Source organism: Sinocyclocheilus grahami, unplaced genomic scaffold (assembly GCF_001515645.1).
Source record: "Sinocyclocheilus grahami isolate Dianchi unplaced genomic scaffold, SAMN03320097.WGS_v1.1 scaffold822.1, whole genome shotgun sequence".
Lineage (NCBI taxonomy): Eukaryota > Metazoa > Chordata > Actinopteri > Cypriniformes > Cyprinidae > Sinocyclocheilus > Sinocyclocheilus grahami.
Window position 1 is genome coordinate 133,120 of NW_015506001.1, and position 15,241 is coordinate 148,360.

General features: G+C 41.8%; 1 long non-coding RNA gene across 1 annotated transcript; it reads left to right on the forward strand.

The window, feature by feature from the left end:
- Window positions 1–8,386: 8,386 nt before the first annotated feature.
- LOC107562404 (uncharacterized) lies at window positions 8,387–10,542 on the forward strand. Its single transcript, XR_001605980.1, has 4 exons — window positions 8,387–8,889; window positions 9,058–9,108; window positions 9,423–9,455; window positions 10,509–10,542. It is a non-coding gene; the product is annotated as an uncharacterized lncRNA (long non-coding RNA).
- The last annotated feature ends 4,699 nt before the right edge of the window (window positions 10,543–15,241 follow it).

Sequence of the window (15,241 nt, forward strand, 5' to 3'; positions counted from 1 at the left end):
GCATAAATATTAATAAGTATAATGCAGAATTATGCATTCTAAATTAATAATGTATAAAATAATACAAAATTAAAACGTTTTTTAATTTAGAATTAAATATATTAATAAAAATCAATCCATTAAATTAAATAACAAAATAAAATGAAAATAAATAATAATAAAGAAGTACGAGAATATGCACTGATAATATTAAATATGAACATTCACTTCTGTTTTTGATTCTGTTTTTATGTTCAGATCTTATTCTGAAGCGGGGAACGGGGGATTTGCTTCATACCAAAGACGCTTTCTGAAGAGATGATAACAGGTGAGTGTCTTTCAATTTACGTTTGACATTGTTTGAAAGCTTTGTGATACAGAGGTCTTCTGTCTCTGTTGTACAAGGACAAGGGCTTTGAAAACTTAAGAGAGAAAAAATAACCTTCTTCCAAACAATTATATATTTGAAAAGTAACGTTGGGACTCTTTATAAAAGCTTTCAAGAACAACAAAATGAAGGGCAGTTTACTGGATTAATTGTATTCATCAAATTTTATTGGAATAAATCATATTTTCACACTTTTTGCATACTTGGGCAAAAAGGCAATTGCATTCAATCAGAAAAAAAAGTTATTTTCTTTGTTTTCATCACATAATGTTTAATATTTCATCTCAGGCTGTCACAGTTATCTATTTAATAAATACACTTCTGATAAATTTTTAGGGGTGGAACTGCACATTTTAAAAAAATATATTAAAACTATACATTTCAGTTTGTTCAGATTTGAATTATTTTTTAACAATTCATATTTTTATGGAGGATTTTCAATTGAAAATGTACACATAATGTATCAATCGCACTTACAGGTTGTGCTTCGGAGACGCTTGTTGGTCCAAATAAAGAAGATTAGAAGCCAACGAAGATAAAAGGCAAGTTTAGAGAAGCAGTCCTCTGTAAAATGACTAAATTTAATTAAAAATGAATTGCATTTGTTTTATCAAGTCATCTTTTATATATATATTAATAATATTATTATTATTATTATTAATTAATTTATTTTTTGTTAGTTTTTAATAGTTTGCAGGTTTTATAGAGTATTTTCCTATATATATATATATATATATATATATATATATATATATACACACACATACATTGGTTGAAATTTTAAGTTTCACAAATATATAGAAATTGATCTGTATCTTAATGCATTAAATATAGAAATGGCATGTGTATATTTCACTCTGTTTAGATTTTAAGATAGAAAATTTGGGTCTAGGTAAAGAGTAAAATAATAAAATCTATACATGATAAATTATGGCATAAAAAGTAATGTGACCTCCATACAGTACAACAACGAAAAAAAAAACTGTTAGTTTTAATAATAATCAACCCCTGGGACATAAACGTTGCTTAAGAAACACCTGAAAATAAATATTTAGGCCCTTTAAAGTGAACTTTGAAGTTGTCAGCCATGACTAAATATATGCAGCTTATTATCTGCAGAAAACACCCATCATGGGACTGCGGGTGTTGAAGCGTGGTGCAGGGTGTTGATGAATGGCCACACTCTGCCGGACTGACATATGCACGATGTGGCAGATGGGACCCGGGTCAGTCGGCGGAAGACGCGGCTGGACAGAGAGCATGTCCTTCCGCTCGCAGCCAAAAAACGATACGCAACATATTTACTGTCATCCTTTGGCCCACAGTATTAGCCACTGTAGGCTAACGCTAAAAGAGCCTACACACTCTCATACGCTTGTAGTGTTTCTGATATCTAAACATTCTTTAATACATCCAAACATTAAGATTAGCCAATCAAAACAGAGATCATTTACATATAGGAATCTTAAAGGTACAGCATCAATATAAGGGTCAAAAAGAGGGTGAAAAATAGTCATTATCAAACTGTTTTTGGCGCAGAAAGCTTCAATTATTGTAAGTGCATTTTGGGAGAAAACAAATGCAGTTGTTGTTACTTTTTGAATTTGGTGGCACTGAAATTACACACGTCGAATATATTCTTTGCCTAGATTGTTTTTAAATGGAAGTGCTTCAGTATATAAATATTTTTCTTTCGTCCATGTCATTATGATGGTTTGCAATGCAATTTAAGAAGAAAATCGAATTTGTTTAGCCTCAGAAACTGCTGAGACGGACTGCGCCATCCTGCTTCTCGATCCCATATAATTATTATAGCTCGTATATTAGTATCGAATTATATTTTCCATAATTTCACAAGCAGGTTTATGGCAATCAAATAAGAATAATAACAATAGCGTTTCTGTTGAGACAGTGCAGTGGCATCTCCACCTTTGAAAGCCAATAGATCACCACACCATTACGATATTTGCAATTTTCCCTTTAATGCTAAATCAATATTTACACACGAACGGCCGCAGTTACATACTGAGATGCATTATGCAGGCAAACACAATGAATTAGGTTATACAAGACAGACCATTTTTGGAGAATGCAAGCTTGAGCAATTTGAGCCTCTTGTCAGGCACAGCATTAAATCTGGTGTTTTATTTTCAGGCATATTTCCATCTTTCAGAGGCTAATGACTGCAGACTGTCTTCACATATCTATTCTGTGCAATAAACAGTTCAGTGGGAAAACACGTTTATCTTAGCCCACTGGCAAACGGCTCTCATTTTAAACGTGCATTATTTAGTAATTTGGCGCTGATTTCAAAAGTTCAAAAGTTTCACACTTTAAGAAATACCATAGAGCATGGATCCTCAAATCTGGCCCACGAGATCCACTTTCCTGCAGAGTTTGGCTCTAACCCTAATCAAACACACCTGAGCATGCTAATCAGTGTCTTCAGGATCATTAGAAAATCACAGGTAGGTGACTTTGATCAGGGTTGGAGCTAAACTCTGCAGCGCATTGGCCCGCCAGGGCAAGATTTGAGGAACCCTGCCATAGAGCAATATATATATGTATGTATATACCCATTCATCCATTCACTGCAGAGGATCCATTGGTGAGCAAGTGATGTAATGCTATATTTCTCCAAATCTAATGAGGAAACAATTTCAATTTCAGAGGGTGAGTAAATTGACATCTTTTTTTTTTGTAAACTGTTCCTTTAAGTTCATATAAAGGTGGTTCTGCACCTTGAATCTTAATAATGTCCCGAAAAAAATCAGCTTTTTTGTTAGTTGAGTCAGAAATGCTACATGCTGCGTGAATCTGTTGCAACATCATAAGATTTGATCTGTTGCAACACATTGGGTTGACTTCACATCAGAGCAGTTTACACCAGTGTCCAGACATTCCTTTGAGCCCCCGATTCATTTCCATGGCGCCCCAGCTGAGGAACAGATGACTCACGCTCTTAACAGGTGCTCAGACACTCAGCAGGCCTCATGCTCCGGGGGATCAAAGCGCGGCTGCAGAAACAGCAAGCCCCTGTAATTGCGTACAATGAGCTGGCGAGTCGAGCGGTCCAGGTGCTATTTGAACAGGTGCATTTGCATGCCACAATACAGATGGCAAAGGCATTCACAGCCTTGATCACAATTCAAGCACAATTTAACCACCGAGCCCTCCACTGTTCTCCAGACCTGCGCTGTTTGCCAGCATAAACAGAACGACCGATGCCAGACACTCCTTTGCTTGCCCGTGGCTTATTTTTCTCCCCAGACAGCACATGTCTGAATGTTCCCTTGCTGGAAAAAACACTTTAAACCAGCCTAAAGTGGAGAGCTGGTCTGTTTTGCTAGTTTTAGAGGGCTTTTGGGCAGCTGACAGCTGCTCAGGTTGGGAGACCGAATTGCCAACCAGATAACCCATACTCTAGAGCAGCGGTTCTCAATTCTGGTCCTCGTGACCCTTCGCGCTGCACATTTTGTATGCGTCTCTTATCACTTCAGATGTTTGTTCTATTCGACTGTAAGTGCCCTGCGTAGTGGACATCACAGGATATTCTGCCATGCTTCCAGTTTGAAGGGAGCGTATATGTTGCATTCAAAGGACATTAAAGTGTGCGAGACGTGGATTTAAATTGTATTTATTTACAGAGGTATATTATGTCACACTTCTCTAGTAAGTTTCATCTGTGTGTGAAGATGCTGCAGGCCGTGGCGTAGTACAGATGTTCAACAGATTTCCCATGCTCGGGGAGGTAGGGAGTATTGGACACTGTGTAGGGATCATGTCAATCAAAACACAATTCATGCATGGAGCTCTCTTCTAATGAGCTGCTGATCTGAATCACGTGTGTTAAATAAGAGAGACATGCAAAATATGCAGAGCAGTGGCACACGAGTTCTGGAATTGAGAACCACTGCTCTAGAGTGCTCTAGAATGCTCCCAACACTGGTCCTGGAGGCACCCCAACACTGCACGTTTTTCATGTCTCCTTAATCAAACACAGCTGATTCAGATCATCAGCTCATTAGTAGAGACTCCAAGACCTGAAATTGGTGTGTCAGAGAAAGGAGACGAGATGAATGTGTAGTGTTGTGGTGCCTCCAGAACCAGGAATGGGGACCACTGCTCTAGACCAGCTTAAACAATTTTTATTGTTTAATTTTATTTTTAAATATACTATGTATAAAAACCTGGAATTAAAAATATACGTTATTTTATTTTATTTAGTTTTTAGTTTTAGAGCCATGGAAATGTACAGAATTTAGGTTTCTTTTTACATTCATCTTGTTCGTTTTAGATTTAGTTAAACGTAATAACCTTGATCTGGACAAATTCCAAGTCGAATCCCTTAAAAAATTAAATATTCCTAAAAGAAGTCCCTCTCATCTGGGAGTTTACTTCCTAAACCTTTAAAGGTTTCTTGTTCTTTTGCTGAGGGTGACATTTTAAACTTTAATGTGCCACTTCAAAAAATTGTTATTTATGTATGATGGGGCTAGTTGTCCTCTGGCATTACTTTACCCAGTCCTTCTTGTTGCAGGCATGGCTGCTCATGAGCGGCCTCAGAGAATTCCCATGGGCCGCTGGCCATAGGACTGGAACCAAATATGAAAGTCACCTCTCAGGTCAAAGTGACATCTCCAATCCTTCAGTTCAGGGCCATGCAGTTCAGCCTGGGTGCATGGAAAGGGAACGTGTGCTTTCCCTTCCAGAATGGCATAGATAAAGTAAGGCAGAATTGTTCTTGGATTTTTTGATTTACTTTAAGCCATTTCTTTAATATTTTCCTCACTCCCAAACCATATAGTCAAAATAATCATCAGTGACGTTATTACAAATATGCTAAATCAGCTGCTGGTCACAGACTGGATAATAGAACAGCAACATTAGCAAAGCAATTGGGACACAGCCTTATATACAGATAAATATATTTAGTTGAAAAAAAAAAAGCTAAAGAAATCCTTGCAATTCATTACAATAAATAAATATATACAATTTGAATCGTTTATTATTATTTATTTATTTATTTTTGCATATTTGGCTAATTTGAGTCATGTCAATTAGTTTACTTAATATGAAGAAGACCCACACTAGGTTTAAAAAACAAAACAAAACTGAAAAATCCATGTAATTATTTATTGTTCAGCAATCCTGACATTTACCCACATTGCGATAACATTTAAGACAAAAGGTGTCGATTCAGCCATGTATTTGGGTGCGATTGGTGTGAAAACTTTAATTAGCTTAAAATCACAAAGGAAAATTCTAAAGGTTATCTTGTATTTTGTTTGAAAAAACAAAACAATATATATATATAATAAATATTCTGTTAACATTTGTCTTATGAAGCCCCCAAATCTTAGGAAGGATATAAGAAGAATCAGCCAGTTTAATTTAATAAACCCCTGATGTGTTAAATTATGACTGGCAAAATACATAGAACAAGAATAGAGTAAGATAATGAATTACAGCAATAGAAAAGAAAGTAAAGTGGGTGCTATATTTCTGTAATTTGCATGAAGTCATATCTCAGCTTCACTAGTCATAGCTAGTGAACCCAATTAAAAAGACAAAGACTTCCTAACTGCCATAAAGCTGTGAGAATGCATTCATCTCATTGTCCAGACTATCTCTGTCACCATTCAGTCTCAGCTGTGAGCTGCCAAACGTCAAACATGTCGAGGGAATGACGATTGATGTGACGTCCGGGTCAATAAGGGTTTTTCCTTATATGGTAGCACAGATCCGGTCTGTAATACAGCTTTTCATTAGCATTCCCAGTCCTACATGCAGTCATCTTTGCTCATGGTTCAGTTTCTTGAAGATGAGGATCCACAATAAATGTAAACTCTCACATTAAAGAGATAGTTCAACCAAAAAATGGCAATTCCTCATGTCGTTCTAAATCCGTAAGACCTTAAATGTAAGATATTTTTGATCAAATTCAAAAGCTTTCTGACTCTCCATAGTCAGCAAATCTACTGAAACGTTTTATGGCCCAGTCCTTACTATCTTTCTGGGCCATAAAACATTTCAGCTCAGTTGCTGTCTATGCAGGGTCAGAAAGCTCTCGGATTTCATCAGAAATAACTTAATTTGTTTTCCGAAGATCTCATGTGTTTAGAACGACACAAGGGTGAGTAATTAATGACAGAATTTACATTTTTGGGTGAACTGTCCCTTTAAAGTCACATTAGAGACATTTTCCAGTCTATTGTCAGTAGTGTATCATCATAAGAGGCGCAGCTCACATCACTTTCAAACCAAAAAATATTCTGTTGGTTAATGTGGCAAAACTGTGAAAAAATACTGGATTTCACCCGAAAAAATTCAGTGAATAACATTAAATTTGGCCACACTTTAACATCTTTAAATCTCATTTAAAATGTGCATATTCTGTAGAAATAGAATCTTTAATCATGCAAATTATGCCATTTTCATGCTAGGTTTAAATTTAATGTCATGTGGTGTAACCATTAAATAAAAATAAATAGATTTTTTTCTTACACCTTGTTTACATACGAGTGTACACATCTTAATCATTATTTTCAATAATGTTTCTAAATAAATTTTTCAAGGTAAAAATGTATTTTGACAAATATCATGAATTATTAACTAATGAATATCATGACATTTTTGGGAAGTCACACCGCATGACATTTACATCCTGAACTAACCTTGCCTTGTCATAAAAATCCAACACAATTTCATTAAGAAAACATTTTGTGCAGATCACACAAAACATACAAATTAATAATACAATTTTATTTACTTTTTTTGTGCATGTTGGTTTCACCACATGATTTTGTGGGCCCCACAACTTGACTTAAGAACTTTTTAAATATTAATAAGCAGTTTAATATTTTAAATACATTTGTCCACCAGATCAAAGTCATGTAGTGCATCACCTAGTGATGGGAAGTTTGGATCATTTTACTGACTCGGATCTTAGAATCTCCTTCAGCAAAATGAACAAATCCTTTTTCAAGTCATTTCATTCATTTCAGCATAATATAATTAAAATGTTACATGTTAATATCCAAATTCCCCAACACATCTATTTACTCAAACATTGATCACATTATATAAATTATAATGCAACCAAGACCAAATTATAAGAAACAGAAATTATTAATTAATTGCTGGCTGTGCAGTCTGTTCACCTCACCTCCTGAGTCTTCGGTCGTTCGTTCTTTTGTCATGTCACATCCCTGTAAGGTAAAGCTGTGCAGTCTTTACAGGAAAGAGAAATGATTAGTTCACCTCTCGAATCTTCGGATCCAAGTTGTTCGTTCTTTTGTCATGTGACTGCTTCCCGGATCAGATCTTGAAATGTTGTGATATATAAAAGTGTAAGAAATAAAAAGCTATAAAGCTCAAATAAAATTATTTGAGACCAGAAAAAATACATAACTGTAAGAGTAAAGAAACAAACTATGCGCTTGTTTGTAAGGAAGGTTGGGAATTATTAATACATTTCTGAAATTTCCATTGCTGCTCTCACGTCATGTGACAAAAGAACGAACGACTCGAACCTGAAGACTCGAGAGGTGAACTAATCATTTCTGTTTTCTGTACAGAACCTATTGGATGTTTCGCATGCGCGGTCAACACAAAATGAACGAATCCCTTGCTGAGACAACTCGTCAAAATGAACGAATCGCATGAAAGGAGATTTGTTAAATTAAAAAATAAAATAAAATAAAAAAATACTATTTTATATGTAGAAATTAGGACAAAAAAAGATCTTCACATCGATGCAGATGTCGCATTAACAATATGAGATCTTTGTAAGAATTAGTTCATAAGAGACAAAAACTGTCCAATCCAAAACCGTACCCCTCCTGAGCAGAGCTAGAAACAGATCTCATAAAAATACTAGGCTCAACAGGCGAGATAAAGCTGATTATGGCTCCATTCCCAGACTCATCTCCACCAATCAGAGGGAAGATGATTGAGCCTGATTAGCCACAATCAAAGCTGGAGCTTAACCCTGACTGTCTGCTGACTTTGCAATCGATGTCTGGCTGACTCGACCAGCAAATTTGGGCCTGAACAGCATTGAGATACTATCGCCCTCCTACTTCCACAAGCTCTAATCCCTCCCTAGAAGAGCATGGCATTTCTGGACTCACCCGGGAAGCCTAAGCATCTCCCTTCAGCTGGATGCATCCCAGCAGAGACTGCAAATGGATCTAAAGAGGAATAATTCGGAATTGGCTTCTCTCGTGGGGTTTTCTTGTCAGGGCTAAAATAGCCTGACTTTTCTTTAATCAATGGCCTGACTGCAATGATAACAGGATTAGGGGACCCGATCCAACCGTGTGTGAGCTGGACAGGTTTTGAAAGGTGCTACAATGTCTGGAAAGGCCAGGACGTACAAATAATGAGGAGGAGAAAGGTCAGTGGTAAACACAATGGTTCATGTCACTCAACAACCTTCAGTGGACAAACAGCAGGAAGCTGATGTCTTCATAAAAAGATGGATTTCCGTCCATCCTCAAAAACAAGATGTTAATCAGGTGTGTGGTCAGATCTTCAGAGATAATTTATTGCTGTTCATCCAATCAAAATGTTTCATCCGACTATATTTTTCAATCAAGTAATTTTCAGTCCTAATTCTGCAGTTATGGTTGTATTTGCAGTCTTTCCTGTTGATTTGCCACTTCTGTAAATGCTTGTCAATGCAGGAGTAAAGGCTGATTCGTAAGGAGGCACTGAACCGCGAGGTGAAGAATAATGTAAGTGTCTTAATCGATTCTTGAATCTACTTCCTCCAAAAAATATTTTTCTCTGTAATTTTTGTTGACTTATTTTTTTTCTCCTTTAAAAAAAATTATCAAGCATCAACTAAAAATGACGGAAAAAGCTTGCTAGCTAACAATCAGCATCCAGTGCCATCCTTACCTCAGCCACCAGCTTCCCTAACCCATAAATAACAGACAAAGAAATGAGGACAACATTTTTTAACCGAAAAAAATGATATTTGTTGTAAATGCTTGGGAAAGAGCGTCCAGCTATATTGTTCACAATTTGTCTTTTTGTGTTTCATCAGAAGAAAGTCAGATGTGTTTGGGACGACACTAGGGTAAGTAAATGATGACAATTTCTGATTTCATATTTTTGGGGGAACTATTCCTTTCAGAGTTTGTCAGAAGATGGGAAGTAGTTGTTATAGATATACTGAGCGGCTACATAAACAAGAGCTACGGTGTCTGTGTATTTGACTATATGCAGTATACTGTACTATTGAAATATTAGAGAGCAGAAACCTCTAGACTAATGAAAACAGGCTTTCCATGTAATAAAATGATCCGCTTCTTTTATTTTAAACATATTAGAAGTATGAGACAAAATAAAGCCGATGAGCTCTGAGCACCTAGATATGAAACCCTCCATCTCCTGTGGCACAGAAATCATAAAGATAATGAAAGTAAAAATTCCACCACTCCATTCCATCCATCCATATATTTATTCTATATCTGTCTGTCTCTCTTAACATTGTATAGACCTTGTATACAGTTTTGAACGTACAAAAGCCAAACAGCCTTGAAAGCATTTAAGTATTTATATCCTTCAACTTTTAGACGAGGCTTGTCAAACAAACAACAGTTTGTCTTGATGAACATTACCATTCTAGTGTACATTGTGTTTATCATCTGAAAGAAGTTCACTGAACAATGCATTTGCCTTGACTTGGTCGATAGATTCATTTATTATTCAAGAGTAACTTTTAGTGTAGACTATAGTGGGCAATAACTGTTGATGTTAGGTCTTTGATATTGGCTAATGTGAGCTGACAGTCTATGTGACACAGGAAAAACAATGGCCTATTAGAGCTCAAAATTCAACAATTCCAATCAATTTAAAGCAAAGTAACCTTCGGTAACGTGTGTATATATATATATATATATATATATATATATATATATATATATACTGTATAGTGTGAAGAGCGTCCCGAAGCTTCATCAGCGTTGCCCTGGAAACAAGCGAGGAGCACCTGGCCATCATCATCACAGGCTGATTGGTCACAGCTGCACCTCATCAGGCGGCGGCTACATAAACCCCGCAAGCCTTGCCATCTAGGAGATTCCTCCATGAGACTGAGCACTAACTTGCCCTCTCATTTTTCCCATAGAAAGCAGCGTGTGACCGACCAGCCCCACAGGAGCACTGCACAGACCCTCTGCACTGGGAAGACGGAAGAGAGCACTCACGGCACCGGAGCACCTACCTGGACCTCCGGGTTCTGTTACAGGCGAGCGCTCCTCCCCCCACCATGGACGAAATCCTCCAGCGTGCCGCCGCCGCTCAACGCGACCCCAGAGTGCAAGCCGCGAAGCTGCTACCCAAGCTGACCCCTCATGATGACATAGAAGCCTTCTTACAAATGTTCGAAGCGACGGCCACCTTGGAAGGGTGGCATCAGGATGACTGGGCACGGGTGCTGACTCCCCTGCTGACGGGCGAAGCGCAGCAAGCGCCGCCATTTCCCCAGAGAGTGGTCCAGGAGCGGTGCGCGCCGGAGGGCACCCCGTGACCAGTAGGCAGGCAGGCGGCACCCATCACCCCAATAAATCCACCCTCCGGGGTATTGATTGAGATTTCTTGTCGTGTGATTCTTCACCCCGTTACACTGGTGGAGAATGCGGGCAAATCAGTGAAGAATCACCGACAAGCGATCTTCTTCACCTCACCTTTTTTCCTTGTTTTTGTCTCCGGTTTCTGTCACAGGCGAGCACTTCCCACCATGGACGAAATCCTCCAGTGGCTCACCGAGGTTAGCATCCACCAGCAACAAATCGTTGAGCACCTTGCCACCCGTCAAGGAGAGACGGAGCAGGAACTCTGATAAGCTCAACGCGTTCCGCTGCCGGACCCCAGAGTGCAAGCCGCGAAGCTGCTACCCAAGCTGACCCCTCATGATGACATAGAAGCCTTCTTACAAATGTTCGAAGCGACGGCCACCTTGGAAGGGTGGCATCAGGATGACTGGGCACGGGTGCTGACTCCCCTGCTGACGGGCGAAGCGCAGCAAGCGCCGCCATTTCCCCAGAGAGTGGTCCAGGAGCGGTGCGCGCCGGAGGGCACCCCGTGACCAGTAGGCAGGCAGGCGGCTCCCTCTCTGCGGGATGAGCCCATGCCAACGGAAGTCCCCGCACGTCCCACACGGACCTGGCTGACCGGCTGCATTGTGCACCACGACCTGCCGGTTGGAGCTCCAGAGGTGGAAGTGAAAGTGAATGGAAAGCCGTTCCGGGCCATCCTGGACTCGGGCAGTGCGGTCACTCTGGTCTAGTCACAGATTCTCGCCCCCCAAACGGAATATAAAGCCTTCCTCCCCATAACCTGTGTCCATGGGGATAAACGACAAGTTCCCGCTCGCAGGGTGACCATTTCAGCTGCTCCCGGCGCCTGGCCGGTGGAAGTCGGGTCATGAAGTATCTTCCCGTCCCTGTGCTGATCGGGAGAGGCTGGCCAGGGTTTGACCACCTGCTAGCCACGGCTATGCAGCCTGCCAGCCCAGGAGGGGGGCCGCCGAAGAAGGAGGCCCACGACAGGACCTCGTCAGCGGCCCGTGCTTCTGGCCTCGGATGAAGGTGTCCCCCTCCCAAAATCCTAATCTCTTCTATGATGTGTTCCAACAGGTGACGGGAGGGGGCTCATTTGTGAAGGAACAGCGGGAGGACGACAGGCTGAAGCTTGGATGGACCCAGGTCCGGGTCATCAAAGGCAAGGTCATCAGCCTGGTCCCCACCCTCTCCCGCATTTCGTCGTGCAAAATGGCCTGCTGTACTGTGTCCCGCAGCGAAGGGGGGAGGAAAAATGATTGTTGGTGGTGCCACGCACCAAAACGGAGACCGTACTGGAGCTGGCTCACTCCCATCGCTTGGCAGGGCATCTCGGAGCCGGGAACCCCATCCAGCGGATCCGCGACCGCTTCCACTGGCCGGGGTTGGAGGCCGAAGTGAAGCGGTTCTGCCAAGCCTGCCCGACCTGCCAAGTGACGTCACCCAGGATGCCTCTCCCCAGTCCGCTGATACCGCTGCCCATCATCGAGGTGCCCTTCGAGCGCATCGGGATGGACCTTGTGGGGCCGTTGCCTAAGTCTGCCCGGGGACATGAACACATCCTGGTGATAGTCGACTATGCCACCCGGTACCCTGAGACAGTGCCCCTCCGAAAAGCCACCGCCAAAGCCATTACCCAGGAACTCTTCCTGCTCTCCAGCTGAGTCGGCATCCCAGCGGAGATCCTGACCGATCAGGGTACCCCCTTCATGTCCCAGCTAATGGCTGACCTCTGTCGGCTGCTGCGGTTGAAGCAGTTAAGGACCACGGTCTACCATCCCCAGACCAACGGACTGGTCAAACGCTTCAATCAAACGCTCAAGCAGATGTTGAGACGGGTGGTCGCGGAGGATAAACGCGACTGGGACCTGATGCTCCCCTATGTCCTTTTCAGGATCCGTGAAGTCCCGCAGGCCTCAACTTGCTTCACCCCCTTCGAGCTCCTCTTTGGCCGGCAACCTCACGGCCTCCTGGATGTGGCGAAAGAAGCCTGGGAGCAGCAGCCGGCAGCCCATCGCTCTGTCATCGAGCATGTAAAACAGATGAGGGAAAGGATCGACCGGGTCATGCCATTAGTCCGGGAACACCTGACGAAGGCGCAGCAGGCCCAACAGCGCCACTATAACCGGGCAGCCCAGCCACGGGAGTTCCAGCCCGGAGACCGACTCATGGTCCTAGTCCCCAACGCGGCCTGCAAACTCCTGGCCACCTGGCAGGGTCCCTATATGGTGCTGGAGAAGATTGGGCCGGTGACGTATCGGGTGCGTCAGCCAGGAAGGAGGAGAGCCGAGCAGCTCTACCACATTAACCTCCTGAAGAAGTGGATGGGGACTAGAGACCAGCTCGCGGCCCTTGCCATCTCTGATCCCGTGGTTGTTGACGTCAACCCCCACCTCTCGGCTGCCCAGAAGAGGGAGCTGCAGCACCTGGTCGGTCAGTTCTCTGATGTGTTCTCCTCTCTTCATGGGTGGACCAACGTCCTGCAGCACGACATCCGGACGCCGCCAGGGGTCGTCGTCAGGCAACGGCCCTACCGCATCCCTGAGGCTTGTCGGCGAGCTATTAGGAGGAAATTCAACAGATGCTGAAGTTGGGGGTGATAGAACCATCACGCAGCCCTTGGGCCAGCCCCATCGTGATGGTCCCAAAACCGGACGGCACCCTCCGTTTCTGCAACGACTTCCGTCACCTCAATGAGGTATCCGAGTTCGACGCCCATGGGCCAGCCACATCGTGATGGTCCCGAAACCGGACGGCACCCTCCGTTTCTGCAACGACTTCCGTCGCCTCAACAAGGTATCCGAGTTCGACGGATACCCCATGCCTCGGGTGGATGAACTGTTGGACCGGCTGGGAAGGGCCCAGTATATCTCTACGTTGGACCTCACCAAAGGCTACTACTTATATGAATGTGTGGTTTATCGTAAGCACGGATAAAAATAGTCTATAATACAACAGATTAAATACAACACAGCAATAATATACACACTGGCCTGAAGAAAATGGGTGTTCATTCAAAGAAGGTTTTCCTATGAATTAATTAGTAGAACAGTCCATTTCTCGTGTGCATTTGTACCCCTTGTTTCTGGAGAAAGCAGAATGAGAGCCGGCTCGCATTCCACAAGGTTGTAAATGTATCGGGTTACCATGAAACCAGGGTCTTGTTCGGCGTCCTGGGGTGTTACAAAGTATTTGTGAAATCTAGCTAACAAAATATATATTGTGTGTTGGAGTGTTCCAGACGCTACAAAGGCTTTAGATTTGAAAAGAAATATGAGAGCATCTTTCAGAAAACTGAGGGATCACTTCACTCACAGAAAATTACTCCTGTGCTGTAATGAAGGCAACTAGAATTGACTTCAGTGACATTTTGAACAGCATCACACTGGCTGCCCAGCGTGGCTCTGCATTGAGCTGACACTGAATGACACTGTTCTGTTTGCTGGAGAAACGTGCACTTGACAAAAGTCATTCCTGACTGAGCAGCCTCTGGGAGACAAATAATAATTCTGAGCAAAACACAAAAACAGCTGTACTGGACACGGACCAGCATTTCAAAGCAAATCCGTTATCTGTCCAATGAAATGTATTTTGACTGTGAAATGCCACAATTTTGAAAAGCACTTAACCAAGTGAGCCGTTATAAATCAGTGATTCACACGAGACAGGTGTTGTTTGTATCCATTATTGTTCAAAATGAGAGAGTTTTTTGTCAAAGAACATATTTTGCTAAAATTTCTGCAGTATTTTTGGTTTGTACATAATATTTTTGTCTCAATTTTCTTGCTATCTCAACTTACCAAACTTTTTCTTGTGATCTTGACTTAACATTTCTCAGATCAACTGCGAACAATATGTGGCATGTAGAAAAGTTAGGTTACTTCCAGAACAAGAGAAAACAACATTTGTGGTGTTGAGATTACCAGAAAATAAAGTAAAAAAAAAAAAAAAAAAGTTTTTGTAAGTTCTGTTAGTTCATTCATTTCCAAGTTCTGAAAGCCATCACGGGTGTTAAAGCAAGCCTCAGTGAAGTATTTTAGTTTTTGAAACCTTCCACTCACACTTCACTTCACCGTACTTGGAGGGCTCAGTCTCTGGCAATAACAAACTGTCACCTGTCCTATCAAGATCTTCTGTGAACTTCTCCAGCAAATGAAAATGTATCTCAACAGGCAGCTCAATTTCGTTCCCAGTCTCCTGTGGATGGCATGCACTCCAGTGCTTTTCACAGTTCACTGAATGGAGAGCAAAAGTGGCAGTCACCTGAGATCCGGAACGGGTAGCGTATTGTCAGAGATGC